The sequence below is a fragment of the Amphibalanus amphitrite genome, unplaced genomic scaffold (genome assembly GCF_019059575.1).
Source record: "Amphibalanus amphitrite isolate SeventyFive unplaced genomic scaffold, NRLGWU_Aamphi_draft 000190F_arrow, whole genome shotgun sequence".
Lineage (NCBI taxonomy): Eukaryota > Metazoa > Arthropoda > Thecostraca > Balanomorpha > Balanidae > Amphibalanus > Amphibalanus amphitrite.
Genome location: NW_024881685.1, coordinates 291,236 through 306,130, shown reverse-complemented (window position 1 = coordinate 306,130; position 14,895 = coordinate 291,236). Strand labels below are relative to the sequence as shown.

The 14,895-nt window shown below is 50.7% G+C and overlaps 2 protein-coding genes across 6 annotated transcripts in view; one reads left to right on the top strand and one right to left on the bottom strand.

Moving 5' to 3' along the window:
• The window catches only part of LOC122384441 (protein shuttle craft-like), a 60,882-nt gene extending 60,037 nt beyond the window's left edge, over window positions 1–845 (bottom strand). The window contains exon 1 of one of the 3 annotated variants that reach the window (XR_006257042.1): window positions 477–845. The gene's annotated coding sequence lies outside the window, so the exon portion shown is untranslated. Of the gene's footprint in view, window positions 1–305; window positions 332–476 lie in introns of those variants that run through there. The other 2 variants (XR_006257043.1, XM_043371824.1) reach the window with 2 other exon arrangements.
• Window positions 846–1,146: 301 nt separating this feature from the next.
• The window catches only part of LOC122384443 (polyglutamine-binding protein 1-like), a 52,842-nt gene continuing 39,093 nt past the window's right edge, over window positions 1,147–14,895 (top strand). Inside the window, exon 1 of one of the 3 annotated variants that reach the window (XM_043371827.1) lies at window positions 1,147–1,512. The gene's annotated coding sequence lies outside the window, so the exon portion shown is untranslated. Of the gene's footprint in view, window positions 1,527–14,895 lie in introns of all 3 variants that reach the window. The other 2 variants (XM_043371828.1, XM_043371826.1) reach the window with 2 other exon arrangements.

The following is a 14,895-nucleotide window of genomic DNA, read 5'->3' as shown; positions in this document are numbered from 1 at the left end:
CCTATGGGCCGGGTGTGCAGCCATTTCATTTTTTTTTAGTAAAAAAAAGATTGCGACAGGCTGTGATGAAAAATAAGTGGCCTAAAGCTGATGAGAAAACAGGATTTGGGGTACCCTATTCCCTAGGTTTGGCTCCTTGCATGAGCTGCATCCCAACCCCCCCCCCCCCCCCAAACGCAGGTCTGGATCCGCCAGTGGCTGAGCTCAGCACATGGACAATACTATGTAGATAATACACCTTTTTGCATCAGCTTTTGGCCATAGCTCTGCCATCCTGATCCTAATGAAATCACGACGGTACGCACCTGTCTACCCGTCTTCGATCTCATATAACCACCTGACATGGCACTGATGCTGAAAATATTCAATAAACCTTAAACATTCAATAAACATTCAATAAAACATTTCATTTCAAAACAAATATTTCATTTAATAAACATTCAATAACCAGCCTGGCAACCACCAAACAGACTCACCGACAACAGACCACTGCCGTCCACCTCTCACAGGCAACCTCACAAGCTTGAGCTGAAGCCACGGTATATAGAGAACTGAAACACGTAATATATGGCCTTGGGCACGTATACTTGCGCAAGATTGCGCAAGATTATCTTGCGGCACCAGTAAGAATTTAAGCGGCGGCCGGTGCCCAAGGCAAAATTCTGGGATATAGCCCAATGCAGGGTGGGTATATGAAAACAAAGATATCTGCCCAATCAAGGCAGTATTGGTATACCAGTCAAGGCCGTATATAGGATACCATATGCCTGTCCAATGCAAGTCCAAGGCAAAACGAAATCACAATGATTGCGTCGTTTTTAGAACTGCAATTGCAATGGAAGGCATTGCACGCACATTCGTGGCTCAACCCAAGGCTATGTAAACCACCTAAGCCAACGTCTATAAAATGACGTCATTAAAGTATATTTGATCTTTTATTGGAGAAATAATATTTTTGACAAGGTATGCCATGCTGATTATGGCTTGTGCTTGATTGATTTAAAGATTCTTACAGCTACATGACTGCACGCAGCGCATGATGCAGTCTTGTTTCATTACTTTTATTTTTTAATAGATACGGACCCTATTTATGACGTCATTTAAGTACACATGATGCACATGATAGTAAGAATCATTCTTACCAGTGTATTTATCCCCGCGTTCGATGTCTCTCGGACGGCGAAGATTCTACGCCGTCCGGCCAATCACGTTTCATAACCGCAGCCGAGCCCCCGCTGACCTTGGACGGGATTGGCTGGACGGCAAAGAATCTTTGCCGTCCGGGAGACATCGAACGCTGCCTCCGCTGCCTATACACACACTTGATACACACTGGCCCTTGTACTGTGGAAGAAAATCTTGACCAATAGGGCCTTGCATAAATTATTCACTAATGAAATTAAAAGCTGCGGCTTTCTTGCAAGTTTTAGCAAATTCTGTTGTGTAGTTTTTCTCTTCTGACTTTTCTATCTCTCTCTTACTTGACATTGTTGGAACCCAACCACAACCCAGGTGAGCCAGGTGAGGTGAGTCAGCTCAGTTGGGGAAACTACGAGGATGTTTTAGAGTCATATTTTTCCCAGGTTTATGTTTGTAGATATAAAACTTTATCGGAATTCACTGGGATTGTATTGCGTATGCAAGTCCAAATATTTCGGCCAATATTGTTTGGCCTTGGTCAGTGGACAACTACAATAACCCTATAAGTATAGCTCACATTGCAGCGATACCCAAAATTCTAAATTAAATTCACAGACAAAAAAAAATCAAATCCCCGCGCGCTATCAACCATGTAGGAGATTCCAAGTTAAGAATATCTAGATACACTCACTATTTTCTATCAAAGTATGCTGTAAATTTAACCATAAAATACATAGGTACAAACACACAGACAAGAAGTTATAAACAGAACAGAACACATTCGGCGTCATTAGTTTTCAATTCAGTCCACTCATACTACAGTGATGAGAGGAACGAATATCATCTTGCGTTTTTTAGAGGCAAATCCCAAATTGGGCTCAGTGCGAATTTTCCAACATCTCTGTTCATATCTGGATCCTTCTCTTTTATTTTGATGGCCTCGCGCACTGTCCTCTTCCTCCAATCACTGACATAGGCTACTGTTCTTGCCTCCAAAGGGCGCATCTGACCAGAACACTCACTTGCGTGTCGTGCCAGTGCCGATTTCAATCTGCGTCCGTGTTGGATGTCTTGGGCGTGTTCATTCATTCTCACTGACTTAGGCCTTCCTGTCTTTCCTATGTACACATCTCCACATTCACATTCCACCTCGTAAACGACGCCTTTTCTCATCTCCTTTGGGGTTGTATCCTTTAGGTGAACCAGAGTGTTCCTTAGGTTTCTTGACGAGTGTCCTACGACAATGTTGTGCCGTTGTGGGCACGCAAAAATTGTGATATGGGCTCACTGACCCCTTTCACATATGGGATGGAGAGTCCTAGAGGTGGCAAAATGTGGACCCGAGGACCCGGTCCAAAGAACCAGTCTGGACCCATATGGGTCCAAACCGGTTCCTGGAAATTTTCTAACGGGTCCAACCGGGTCCTACCATAAACTATACATCTTGCACACTACACATTATTGCAAAATGTGAAGTGAATGAAGTGAATGTTTCTTTGCACACAGTGCCTAGCTCATGAGTACCTATTCCCAGTGGGAAATAGGCTGTTTTACATGATGCAACTAATGATACCTACAAGTGGTTTGTATTAATTGACTTTCGGGGAACGGGTCCAACTGGTTCCGGTTCCACTTAAGACCGGGTCCAACTGGTTCCAGAAATGTCCAGCCGGGTCTGGTTCGAGTCTGGTTCCCAAAATTTTCATCTTTTGCCACCTCTAATGGAGACATACCGTGGACGGCTAGGGCGCGGCTGACGTGGCCCGTCGGAGAACGGCTGGACGATCACTGGACTGCCACCGGAGGAAGACGTAGAACCAACAGCATCGCCGTTAGAGGACGTTCGTGCAGTGGCTGGACCACCGTCGGAGGACGCTTGTGCCGTGACCGGGTCGACACCGGAGGACGCTCGTGCAGTGACCGGGTCGCCACCGGAGGTCACAGGAGTAGAGACTGGGCCGCCGCCGGAGGTCACAGGAGCAGCGACAGGGCCGCCGCCGGAGGTCACACTAGCGATCGGGTCGCCACCGGAGGAGGCAGGTGCCGAGGGTCGATCGCCGCCAGAGGATGCAGGTGGTGCCGAAACTGGATCATCGCCGGAAGATGCAGGTGTCGAGAGTGGATCTCCGCCGCCGGAGGGACCAGGTGCCGAGGATGGACCGCCGCTGCCGGAGGGTACAGATGCTGAGGGTGGATCTCCGCCGCCAGAGGGTGCAGGTGTCGGGAGTGGATCTCCGCCGCCAGAGGATGCAGTTGCCGAGGGTTGACCGCCGCCGCCGGAGGATGCAGTTGCCGAAGGTGGACCGCCGCCAGCGGGTGCAGGAGCAGTGGGTGAACCGCCGCCAGAGGGTGCATGTGCCGAGGGTGGACCGCCGCCGCCGGAGGGTGCATGTGCAGAGAGTCAGTGGCGGTCGCAGGGGGGGGGGGGGGCCATCAGGGCCATGGCCCCCCCCCAAAGGCAAATCAGGGGGGGGCCATCATATCATTTGCCCCCCCCCCCCCAAACAACCGATGGGCCCCCATGGCCGTATGGGGCCCTGGCCCGTATTCGATTGTCACGAGGCTCGAGAAACCCACGCCAGCTATTAACAGCTCCCATACCAGTCTTTGAGGGTCCTACACTGACCTCTGAGGGCCCTTCAGTGGCGGTCATGCGTCCACATTGACCGCTGAGGACCCACATTGACCTCTGAGGGCCCTCCACTGGCCTTTGAGGGCCCCTAAACCGGCCTTAGGGGCCCAACCGGCGTCTGAGAGCCTCACACCGGCCTCTGTTGGCCTCATTTCTGTCTCTCGAGTCCCAAGACCAGCCTTAAGCGCTGGATTCTGAAGACCTGATGTCGGCCTCTAAGAGCCCGCATCGGCCTCTGGGGGCCCATCTTGGCCTTTGAGGGCCCTCCGCTGGTTTCTGGGTTCCAACGCCGGCCCATGCCGGCCTTTTAGTGCCCCAAACTGACCTCTAAGGGCCCCATGCTGGCCTGTAAGGACACACATTAGCCTCAGAGGGCACCCCGCACTGGATTCTGAAGACCCAATGCCGGTCGCTCAGGGCCCGCATCGGCGTCTGAGGGCCCATCTTGGCCTTTGAGGGCCCTCCGCCGGCCTCTGGGGTCCAACGCCGGCCCATGCCGGTCTTTTAGGGCCCCACACTGACCTCTGAGGGCCCCATGCTGGCCTGTAAGGACACACATTAGCTTCAATGGGCCCCGCACTGAATTCTGAAGACCCGATGCCGGCCTCTAGGGGCCCGCATCGGCCTCTGAGGGCCCATCTTGACCTTTGAGGGCCTTCTACTGGCCTCTGGGGTCCGACGCCGGCCAATGCCAGTCTTTTAGGGTCCCATTCTGACCTTTGAGGGCCCACATTAGCCTCTGAGGGCCCTCCCCCGCACTGAATTCTGAAGACCCGATGCCGGCCTCTAAGGGTCAGCATCGGCTTCTGAGGGCCCATCTTGGCCTTTGAGGGCCTTCTGTTGGCCTCTGGGGTCCAACGCCGGCCCATGCCGGTCTTTTAGGGCCCCATACTGACCTCTGAGGGCCCGTGCTGGCCTGTAAGGACCCACCTTAGCCTTTGAGGGCCTCGCACGAGCTTCTGAAGACCCGATGCCGGCCTCCAAGGGCCCGCATCGGCCTCTGAGAGCCCATCTTGGCCTTTGAGGGCCCTCTACTGGCCTCTGGGGTCCAACGCCGGCTCATGTCGGCCTTATAGGGCCCCCACGCTAACCTCTGAGGGCTCCATGCTGGCCTGTAAGGACCCACACTAGCCTCTGAGTGCCCAATTAGGTCTCTGATGGTCTCAAACTGCTCTTTGCAGGCCCTGTAATGGTCTCTGAGGGCCCTAAACTGGTCCCTAAGGGCCCAAACCAGCCTTGAAAGGTCCCACATCAGCCTCTGATGGTCCCATTTCTGTCTCTGGGACCCAAACTGACCCTTATGTGCCTCTGAGGGCCCCGTACTGGCTTCTGAAGGTTCGATGCCGGCTTCTGAGGACCCATTACGGTCTTTAAGTGCCTCATACCGACACCTGAGGCCCCACACTAGCCTCTGAGGGGCCCCAAACTGGCCTATGAGGTCTCTACACCGGCCACTGATGGCCCTATTATGTTCTCTGGGGGGCTCATGCCTTACCTTCGGGGGTCATGCACTTGCTTCTGAAGGCCCACATCAGCCTCAAGGGTACTACCTGGGCCTTTGAGGCCCTTCGCTGACCCTTGGGTCCAACGCCGGCCTCTGGGGGGTCTGACACCGTACTCTAAGAGCCCCATTGCAGCCTCTAGGCGATAGGTATCGCCGAAGCGCTATCGATGGGCTCATAAGTGTAGGAACCATGGGTGCAGTGGGCGCACCAACAATAATTCTGCAGTGGGTGCAGACAATGTATTCTGCATCCACAACAATCTGTAACAAAACCCCCTTTTCTCAGCAACACTACTTTCCATGCAGCACGAAAATTTAGGATATTTGCCCACTATCCATCTTTCGAAGCATTTGCTACTGTAATGATCTTCAAAACTTACATTTGTGCCCAAATAAAAAAAAAAGATGAAACGGAACACATGTGATTGAACGGTGAACAGATACCGATGACCCACTGTCAAAAGTTTTAGCTCGATGATCTTCGAAAATGGCAAAGTTAGCCGCCTAAGCCGCCTTTACTTTTGCGGTAATCCATTCACAGTTATGTGAATTATTGACAATATCAATACTTCAAAATGCACTTATCGGTATTTTTTCGACATGGTACACCCTCAAAGCTCGCAATGAGCCTCCGCTCGGGTGCCGCTCCCTACCCCCCCCCCCCCCCGCTTCACCGGCCATGGCCTGGATTTCTGCACCCGTGCACTACGCCCATGGGCCCCTTTAAGCTAGCACCGGGCCCCCTGGGTCAGCGCAGGGGCCCCTTTGCCAAGTTGCCCCCCCCCAAACTCCAAGTCTGCGACCGCCCCTGCAGAGAGTGGACCGCCGCTAGAGGGGGCAGGAGCAGTGGCTAGCTCGCTCCTCGAGACGTTCCGCGATGACCTCTGGATGAAGTCTTTACTGTAGCCGTTCTTGGAGAAGATCTCAAACAGCGTCATTTCTTCCTTGATGCGAGACGAACTGGAGCTGCAAGTATTTCTGGCACGATCAAACATATTTTTGATGATCCCTCGCTTGATGGAATGTGCATGGTGTGATGATGCTGGGATGTATGAGTTCTGTCAGCCAGTGTGTCGTCAGCTAGCAGCTTCCTGAACACCTTCCAGAACGGAGCTATCAGTGTCCAGCATTCGCCGACTAAAAGAAGCTTGCCTGGAATTTCGGTACTTCCAGTACCAAGGCGAGTTCTATCTGCAGCTTGAGTCTATCGGTTGTCCTGGCGAACGCATGCATGGAGCATTTGGAAGAGAGTTTAATGGCAAGCTGCTCGCTGAAACCTGTTGTGTGGCGCCGGTATGTGGACGACACATGGGTGCTCTGGCGGCATGGTGAGCAAACCTTAGCCACTTTCCTCGATGAGATGAATGCCATTCACAAGGACATCCAGTTCACGATGGAGATTGAAAATGAAGGAGCCTTCTCGTTCTTGGGCGTCAATGTCTCCAGAAACAACTCTGGAGGACTAAACACTGGAGTGTATCGGAAAGCTATCGCCAGCAACTCATACATCCCAGCATCATCACACCATGCACATTCCATCAAGCGAGGGATCATCAAAAATATGTTTGATCGTGCCAGAAATACTTGCAGCTCCAGTTCGTCTCGCATCAAGGAAGAAATGACGCTGTTTGAGATCTTCTCCAAGAACGGCTACAGTAAAGACTTCATCCAGAGGTCATCGCGGAACGTCTCGAGGAGCGAGCTAGCCACTGCTCCTGCCCCCTCTAGCGGCGGTCCACTCTCTGCACATGCACCCTCCGGCAGCGGCGGTCCACCCTCGGCACATGCACCCTCTGGCGGCGGTTCACCCACTGCTCCTGCACCCTCTGGCGGCGGTCCACCTTCGGCAACTGCATCCTCCGGCGGCGGCGGTCAACCCTCGGCAACTGCATCCTCTGGCGGCGGAGATCCACTCCCGACACCTGCACCCTCTGGCGGCGGAGATCCACCCTCAGCATCTGTACCCTCCGGCAGCGGCGGTCCATCCTCGGCACCTGGTCCCTCCGGCGGCGGAGATCCACTCTCGACACCTGCATCTTCCGGCGATGATCCAGTTTCGGCACCACCTGCATCCTCTGGCGGCGATCGACCCTCGGCACCTGCCTCCTCCGGTGGCGACCCGATCGCTAGTGTGACCTCCGGCGGCGGCCCTGTCGCTGCTCCTGTGACCTCCGGCGGCGGCCCAGTCTCTACCCCTGTGACCTCCGGTGGCGACCCGGTCACTGCACGAGCGTCTTCCGACGGTGATTCGGTCACTGCACGAGCGTCCTCCGATGTCGACCTGGTCACGGCACAAGCGTCCTCCGACGGTGGTCCAGCCACTGCACGAACGTCCTCTAACGGCGATGCTGTTGGTTCTACGTCTTCCTCCGGTGGCAGTCCAGTGATCGTCCAGCCGTTCTCCGACGGGCCACGTCAGCCGCGCCCTAACCGTCCACGGTATGTCTCCATCCCATATGTGAAAGGGGTCAGTGAGCCCATATCACGATTTTTGCGTGCCCACAACATTGTCGTAGGACACTCGTCAAGAAACCTAAGGAACACTCTGGTTCACCTAAAGGATACAACCCCAAAGGAGATGAGAAAAGGCGTCGTTTACGAGGTGGAAGGTGAATGTGGAGATGTGTACATAGGGGAGACAGGAAGGCCTAAGTCAGTGAGAATGAATGAACACGCCTAAGACATCCAACACGGACGCCAAAACAATGTTGGCCAATATTGGCCAATATTGGCAATATTGACCAAGGCCAAACAATATTGGCCGAAATATTTGGACTTGCATACGCAATACAATCCCAGTGAATTCCGATAAAGTTTTATATCTACAAACTACGAGGAGCCAAACAAATTGGATTAGCCAATCAACGGCTGGAGTGGGCGGGGCGATGACCATATATGGTCATAAAATCAGACTACTTCATCTTTTCAATGAATCCTAGCATTCAAATGAAAAAAATAAGGCATAAGAATGTTTTTTAACCACACAAGGCCTGCACTCACAGCTCACTCGGTGCATAGTTAATTAACTGGCGGCTCTAAATCTCAGAGTTACAATGCAAGGTCAAACAGTGATTGGCAAATATGGCGGATTGAAACAGACGCGCCAAAAAATGTAAGCAGTACCGTGGATTAAAAATTTCATTATTTTTATTATTTTGTTTATGGTTTTTTTAATTATGGTTAAGTTATTATTTTAGAATGAAATATCTTTGTTTATTGTAATTAATTTAAATCTTATAACAATTTTCCTTCAAAACACCAATCCACGTATTGAATGGCCAGCTGATTGTGACGCCCAGAACCTGCAGAAAAGCTGTTTTCCTATTGCCATTTTCGAGTCAATTCATCGAATTTAATCAAATTACGCTAATTCCTAGTGAAAAACGGAAGCCTTTTCTCTCCGATAAATTGACTCGATACCGCAAGTACCGGCACGTTATACTGTTTTTCTTCCGTAGTAGCGAGGGCTGCATTTATGCCCATATATGGTCATCAAAAGTCCATTTCTTGACCAATCAATTTTTGGATATTTGCCTCATAGTTTCCCCAACTGAGTTAGAGGAGAGTGGGGAAGATGCCCAGCGTGGGAAAGACGCCCCATGGCCCATCCCCTCTAATGGTGAAACAAAAAATACAACCTAGAAAATAATGGGTGAATGCTCTAAGCAGAAGCCTTTATTGTTAACTGCTCAAAAAATTGCCAAGCTCAGTTGGGCACCAGTGGGCTGGTGGCTGCATGTTTGATATTTGCTGATTTCAAAAAATATTTTGGTGTCAAAACTTACTTACTTACTTACTTACTTACGAAGTACGGTATTTGGATAGGCCGAAGGCCTTTAGAAACCTTTCTAGTAGAGCTCCTCGTGGGTCTGACTATTCGTCTGAGTGAGGGGTATCGTGTGCGATGTGTGCCTAGGGCCCTGTTTCACCGGTGATAGCAGCACGTTACTATCAAATTGCGCGAGCTGACGTAATGTGATGAGACACTAATGACGTTTCGTGTAATCCGTGAGCTGCGTTTGGAACAGAGTTGCTGTCTCGTTGAATCGCATTTGATACATATGTTTGATCGCACGGCCGTGAAGATGTTAGCAGCAATATTTGGTGACATCACACAGATTGATGGCGTCATGGTTTGTTGATGTTTCCATGGAAACCCAATTTGACACGTGTAATAGCAGCGTGCTGCTATCACCGGTGAAACAGGGCCCAGTGGGCGCCGAGCCGGTTTTTTAACTGGTTCAAAGTGTCGGAACCGACCACCTCTGGCGGTAGGCTGTTCCAGTCGTTTATAACGCGGATTGAAAACGTGTTGCGCCGGATCCTAGAGACTGCTCGCAGCTTGACTAGTCTCCACTGGTGTCCACTGGATTTCTGCTGCATGATTTCTGCAGGATTTCAATCATATCACCGCGCCACCGTCTGTAGTTACACAGCGTTGGCAGCTGCAGTGCTTTCAGTCGCTCTCGATACGGGAGGTGTCTTAGATCCGGGACTAGCTTGATTGCCGGCCTCTGCACCCGCTCTACCAGCCGCTGGTCCGCCCGGTTGAAGGGACCCCACACAAGGTTCCCGTACTCGAGGTGGGGTTGGACAAGGGCCTCGAGGAGCATGGGGAGGGTTGATCTGTCGAGCAGGTTCAAAGACCGACGAATCACTGCCATCACTTGAGATGCCTTCCTGACGGCCGCAGCAGCCTGTTGCCGAAACTTTAGCCGAGCATCCATGAGGACACCAAGGTCTCTCTCAACTTCTGAGTCCGCGACAGTTTCTTCCCCATCCGGTATGTGTGGTGCTGGTTGCCTCCGCTGATGTGGAGCGCCTTACACTTTCCAGGTTTGAAAGACAGCTGCCACCTGTCTGCCCAGTGAAGTGCCGCGTTCAGGTCCTCCTGTAGAGATTCCGAGTCAGATCGAGAGCAGATCCGTCGGTAGAGTTTACTGTCGTCGGCGAATATCTTTATCCCGCAATGAAGTGGCTCCGGCAGGTCGTTCACGTACAGCGTGAAGAGTAATGGGGCAAGGACAGAGCCCTGAGGAACACCACTTGGTACAGGAGCCCAGTCAGACTTGCTGCTTCCAACGCTGACTCGCTGTTTTCGTCCATCCAGGAATGCGCCGATCCATCTGAGGATCTTGCCTCCGATGCCGTGAGCCTCTACTTTCCTCAGTAGGTGCGACTGTGTTGAACGCCTGTAGCGTTTCTTACGTTACTGAACGTTAATGAGGCAAATAAACGCTAAGATCGAGTCGCTGTGGTTCGTTTCTGTGTCGTTACGGTCACGTTTGTCGGAGCTTCTCACCAACCATCTCACACGCCACGTTCACCGAAAGAACTCCTCTATTTTCCATAGAGCAGCGGCCGTATCACGCAATCCAGTCAAGGTCAAATAATGCGCGACAGAGACAAAACACTACAACGCCTTGGCCAGGTCTAGGTAAATGACGTCAACAGGTTGGTTGCTCTCGATCATGCTGCTCCATTCTTCGATTGTTAGCATCAGCTGAGTAGAGCAGGATCTTCCTGGACGAAAACCGTGTTGGGCGTCGTTTATCAGGTTCCCCGACTGGAGGTGTGTCATAAGTTGATCACGGATGATCGACTCCAAATTTTACATGGAACCTAGACGTCAAACTGACCGGCTTGTAGTTGCCTGTTTCGTCTTTACAACCTTTCTTGTAGATCGGAATGACATCAGCCAGTTTCCAATCCAGCGGCAGGGTTCCAGTGTCCAATGACGATCTGTAGATGGAGGCAAGCGTGCTTGATAGTATGTCGGCTGTCTCCTTGATGACCCGTGGGTGCACACCATCTGGGTCGGCGGCGGAGAAAGGTCGCAGGGCAGACATCTTCGTTCTCACCAGCTCCACGGTGAGGTCAGTATCGGTGATAGCTGGGCCATGGTAGTTGCTGTTCGGCTCCGGGATTTGTCCGGGGGGTTCAATGACGCAGACTGAGTTTAAAAAGTCGTTCAGTGTCGCCGCTTTCTCACAGTCGTTTGTCGTTAAGGTGCCGTCCGCAGAGCGTACATTCTCCACCCCGCTTGTCGTCTTCATCCTAGAGCCAGCGTAGCGCCAGAAGCCCTTTGGATTTTCTTTCAGGTTGGAGGCCAGTCTCCTTTCGAAGTCTTTGCGCAGGCGTCGCGTGAGTCGCCTAAGGTCATTCTTGCAGCGAACGTACCTTGCGTGACTTATGTCGTCCATTTCTCGAGTGTAAGCGGCCCAGAGCTTTTTCCTGTTTTTAACCTCAAGGCTTCTCTGTTCATGTAGGGGAGAGTGGGGTAAGATGCCCAGGGTGGGAAAGACGCCCCACCCCTCTAGCGGGGAAACAAAGAATCGAACCTGGAAATTAATGTTCTTAGCGTAAAGCGGAAGCCTGCCTTGCTAACTGCACAAAAAATTGCGAAGCTCAGTTGGGCAACGGCTGGCTGGTGATTGCATGTTTTTTATTTGCTGCTTTCAAAAAATATTTTGGCGTCAAAACATTGTAAATATCAAAGAAGGTAGATAATTTTTGCGTCCCTTGCTATAGTCGTGATACATTAACATGCGTGTACTGTGTCCCAAACAGTTTGTTTCAGGGTGTAGTTTTATGGCTAACAAATTGTGCTGATTTAATGTTACTTCGCTACCTTGGGGTAAGATGCCCCCTATCCTGATGGGGAAAGACGCCCCCCTAAATCCGTAGGCTGTTCTTCAAGCAGCCCGTCAAATCATTTATTACATACTTGTGATGAGAGACAAAAGCCGATCTGGGACTATTGAGAGTCCGGTACGGTCAGTTGCTCCCCACGCCGGTCTCTCGGCCAACACAGCGACTTTTTGGGCGGCATCTAACTCTGAGAGCCCTCACGACGGCCTCTGTGGGCCCCATTATTGGTTCCAGGGCCCCTCACGACATCCTTTGAGGGCTCCCACGTTGGCTCCACGGGTCACGCTGGCATCTGAGGTCCCCACGATGGGCTTGAGGGCCCTCAAGCATCATGAAGACCTATAAGGGCCCCACAGTGGTCTCCGAACGCCACCACGGAGGCTTGTTTGGCCACGCTGGACTATGATGGCCCTAACGATGACCTCTGAAGCCCCTTACGACTACTTTTGAGGGCCCTTACGATGACGTTTGGTGTCTACTGCAGGCTCGAAGGGACTACTGATTCGTTCAGGCGATTCACGTGCCTATTTTTGTCACTTATAGTGCAGGGGGCATCTTACCCAACGCCAGGGGGCGTCTTTTCCACCCTGTGGGGTAAGATGCCCCCTTTCACTTCTTCAGGATAATGCTTAATAGCAAAAAAAAGTTATCATGTTTCAGGCACGAAAGTGTGATATTTTTTTAGAAAAATAATGTCGGCTTCCGTTGAAACTCCAAGTTTTGGCTTTCCGATCGTCATTTTCGAATAATATATGACATATTCAAACCCTGGGCATCTTTCCCCACTCTCCCCTAGATGTTTCTGTTTTTCCTTGGGCACGCCTTGGGGACGCATGCTTTGACCAGGTGAGCCAGCTCGGTCTTGAAAGTTTCGTAGCGTCCTTGCATGTCCATAGTCGCTGCATCATGCTGCTGCCACTGTCTGATCAGGCTGTTGAGCCGAAGATAGTTCCCCTTGTTTAGGTTGAGGCGGCCCTCCCTCACTACGCAGGGTGCATGTAGCAGAATACCTCAAATTGCAGTAGCATGTGATTACTGTTGCCAATGGATGGGTAGTAGGCAAGGTTGGTCACCTCCTTAACCCGCTAGTTGCTGGGGGGGGGGGGGGGGCGTTAAACGCCAAATTTTGTGTACCTGTAGGGGATTGATTGAAGTTTATTGTGACAAAGTTTTTAAAAAATCGGTCGGGAAAATTTTTGAGATATCAAGGTTTTAGTGACGTCATGATTTCTGAGTTTTCGACCAAAAACGGCATATGTTCAAAAATTCATATAAAATCACAGAATAGACATACAGACATGCCGTAAACGCCATTAGACTGCCAATACCATGAACAATAAAATGGCTATCTTCGATTACTGATTATAGTTCCGCATTTTCCAAAATCTTGAACTGAATCTTGTCAATTTCTCGTGACTTCTTCACGACCATGATACATGCATTTCTTAAATTGAACTTTTTGAGCCAAACACGTACACATATAATAAAATGAATGTCACCATCGTGTTCTACGCTCCAAATTACCCATAAAACATGTGTCACAGGCTGCGAATATCAGTTTTGATTTTCGGTGATATGTGCCTACCCGGTTGACCTGACCTTGACCCTGACCTATGCTTGTCTGACTCCTACATGGAGCTGACACTCTTGAAGGCCTTATACTCGTATGATGGATTGTGCACCGTTTTGACAGAGTTTATGACGAGAGGCGCCCATTGCGAAGTCCTGAAGTCCATGCTACTGAAAGCCCGATTTCAGGTGTTTGACCTGACCTTGACCTGACCTGTGACCTCAAAATTCAACTTTAAAGTACTCATCTGAAGCGTCTCGTCGCGTTCTTTCGTTTGCCGCCTCGTGCGGCTCGCTGCGCCTTTTGGTTCTCGAGTTATCGGCTGGGGGCGTTTAACGCCCCCCCCCCCTCCCCCCAGCAAACGGTGGGTGGCGAAATACCCCAGCAACTGCCGGGTTAAAGGTAGTGTGCTACCTTCCAACGATTTCCCATTTTATTTTTCCTTGGATAAGAAGCTTCTGTTTTTACCTGATGTCGCAAAAAAAAATCAAAAATGGGCCTGGAATAGTGTTTTTTTTTCGACTAAAAGTTTATCGGTTTTTCGATATGTATAACAACTGTAGTGGGCTGACCTGCAAACAGGCGTCGGCAGCAATCGCGAATGCGTCGCACATGTGACAATAAGCAAAGGTCATTATAGAGTTACGACGTACGGAAATGAGTTATCAGCTGTCTAATCGTAGACAATGAAGACAATGTCGAACTTAAACTGTAAGCCTGTATTGGTATTGTTTCTTTAATTTGGCTGTCGAACATTAATTTATGGTTTGAAATATGCTTTTATGTAAAATAATTGATATGAATCAGCCGTCTCTTAAGTTATGAACCCATCTCATCACACGAAAGTGGCAGAAATGACAATGATCAGCTGACGCATTTTTCTTGGCCGAAGTCAGAGCGCGCGGCCCGACGCACCACCACCACACCACAAAGTATGAGCAGAAGCCACCTAACAGGCGTGTTCGAAACCGCAGGAGATGATGATGAACGGGTTTATCGAAACTTGATTGGATGAGCCTATCGGTAATAGCGATTTTAGTGTGTGCATTTATTGTTCATAGTGGTGTGAAATGTGGTTAGGGTACGACCGACAACCCGTCGGGGCGAATTTCGTACTGGGGTACTCAAAATTTGAAGAATTTAAGACGTTTCCATGACTTTTGAAGGTATGGATAAGTTCTAAAAATCCGGTTCTCCTTATCCGGGTCATTAACTCCATATGGTTCAGGAAAGCTGGCACACTACCTTTAAGGTTGGAGGACCTCCTCAGGTGGGGAAAAAGCCCCTCCAGTTGATAGAGGCCCCTCGGGCGAACAACGGGTTCCTCAGGCCGTTCGGGATTCCCTCAGACCGACAGAAGGCCCTCTCGGTCCAAAAGGGCCCCTCACGCAAATAGCG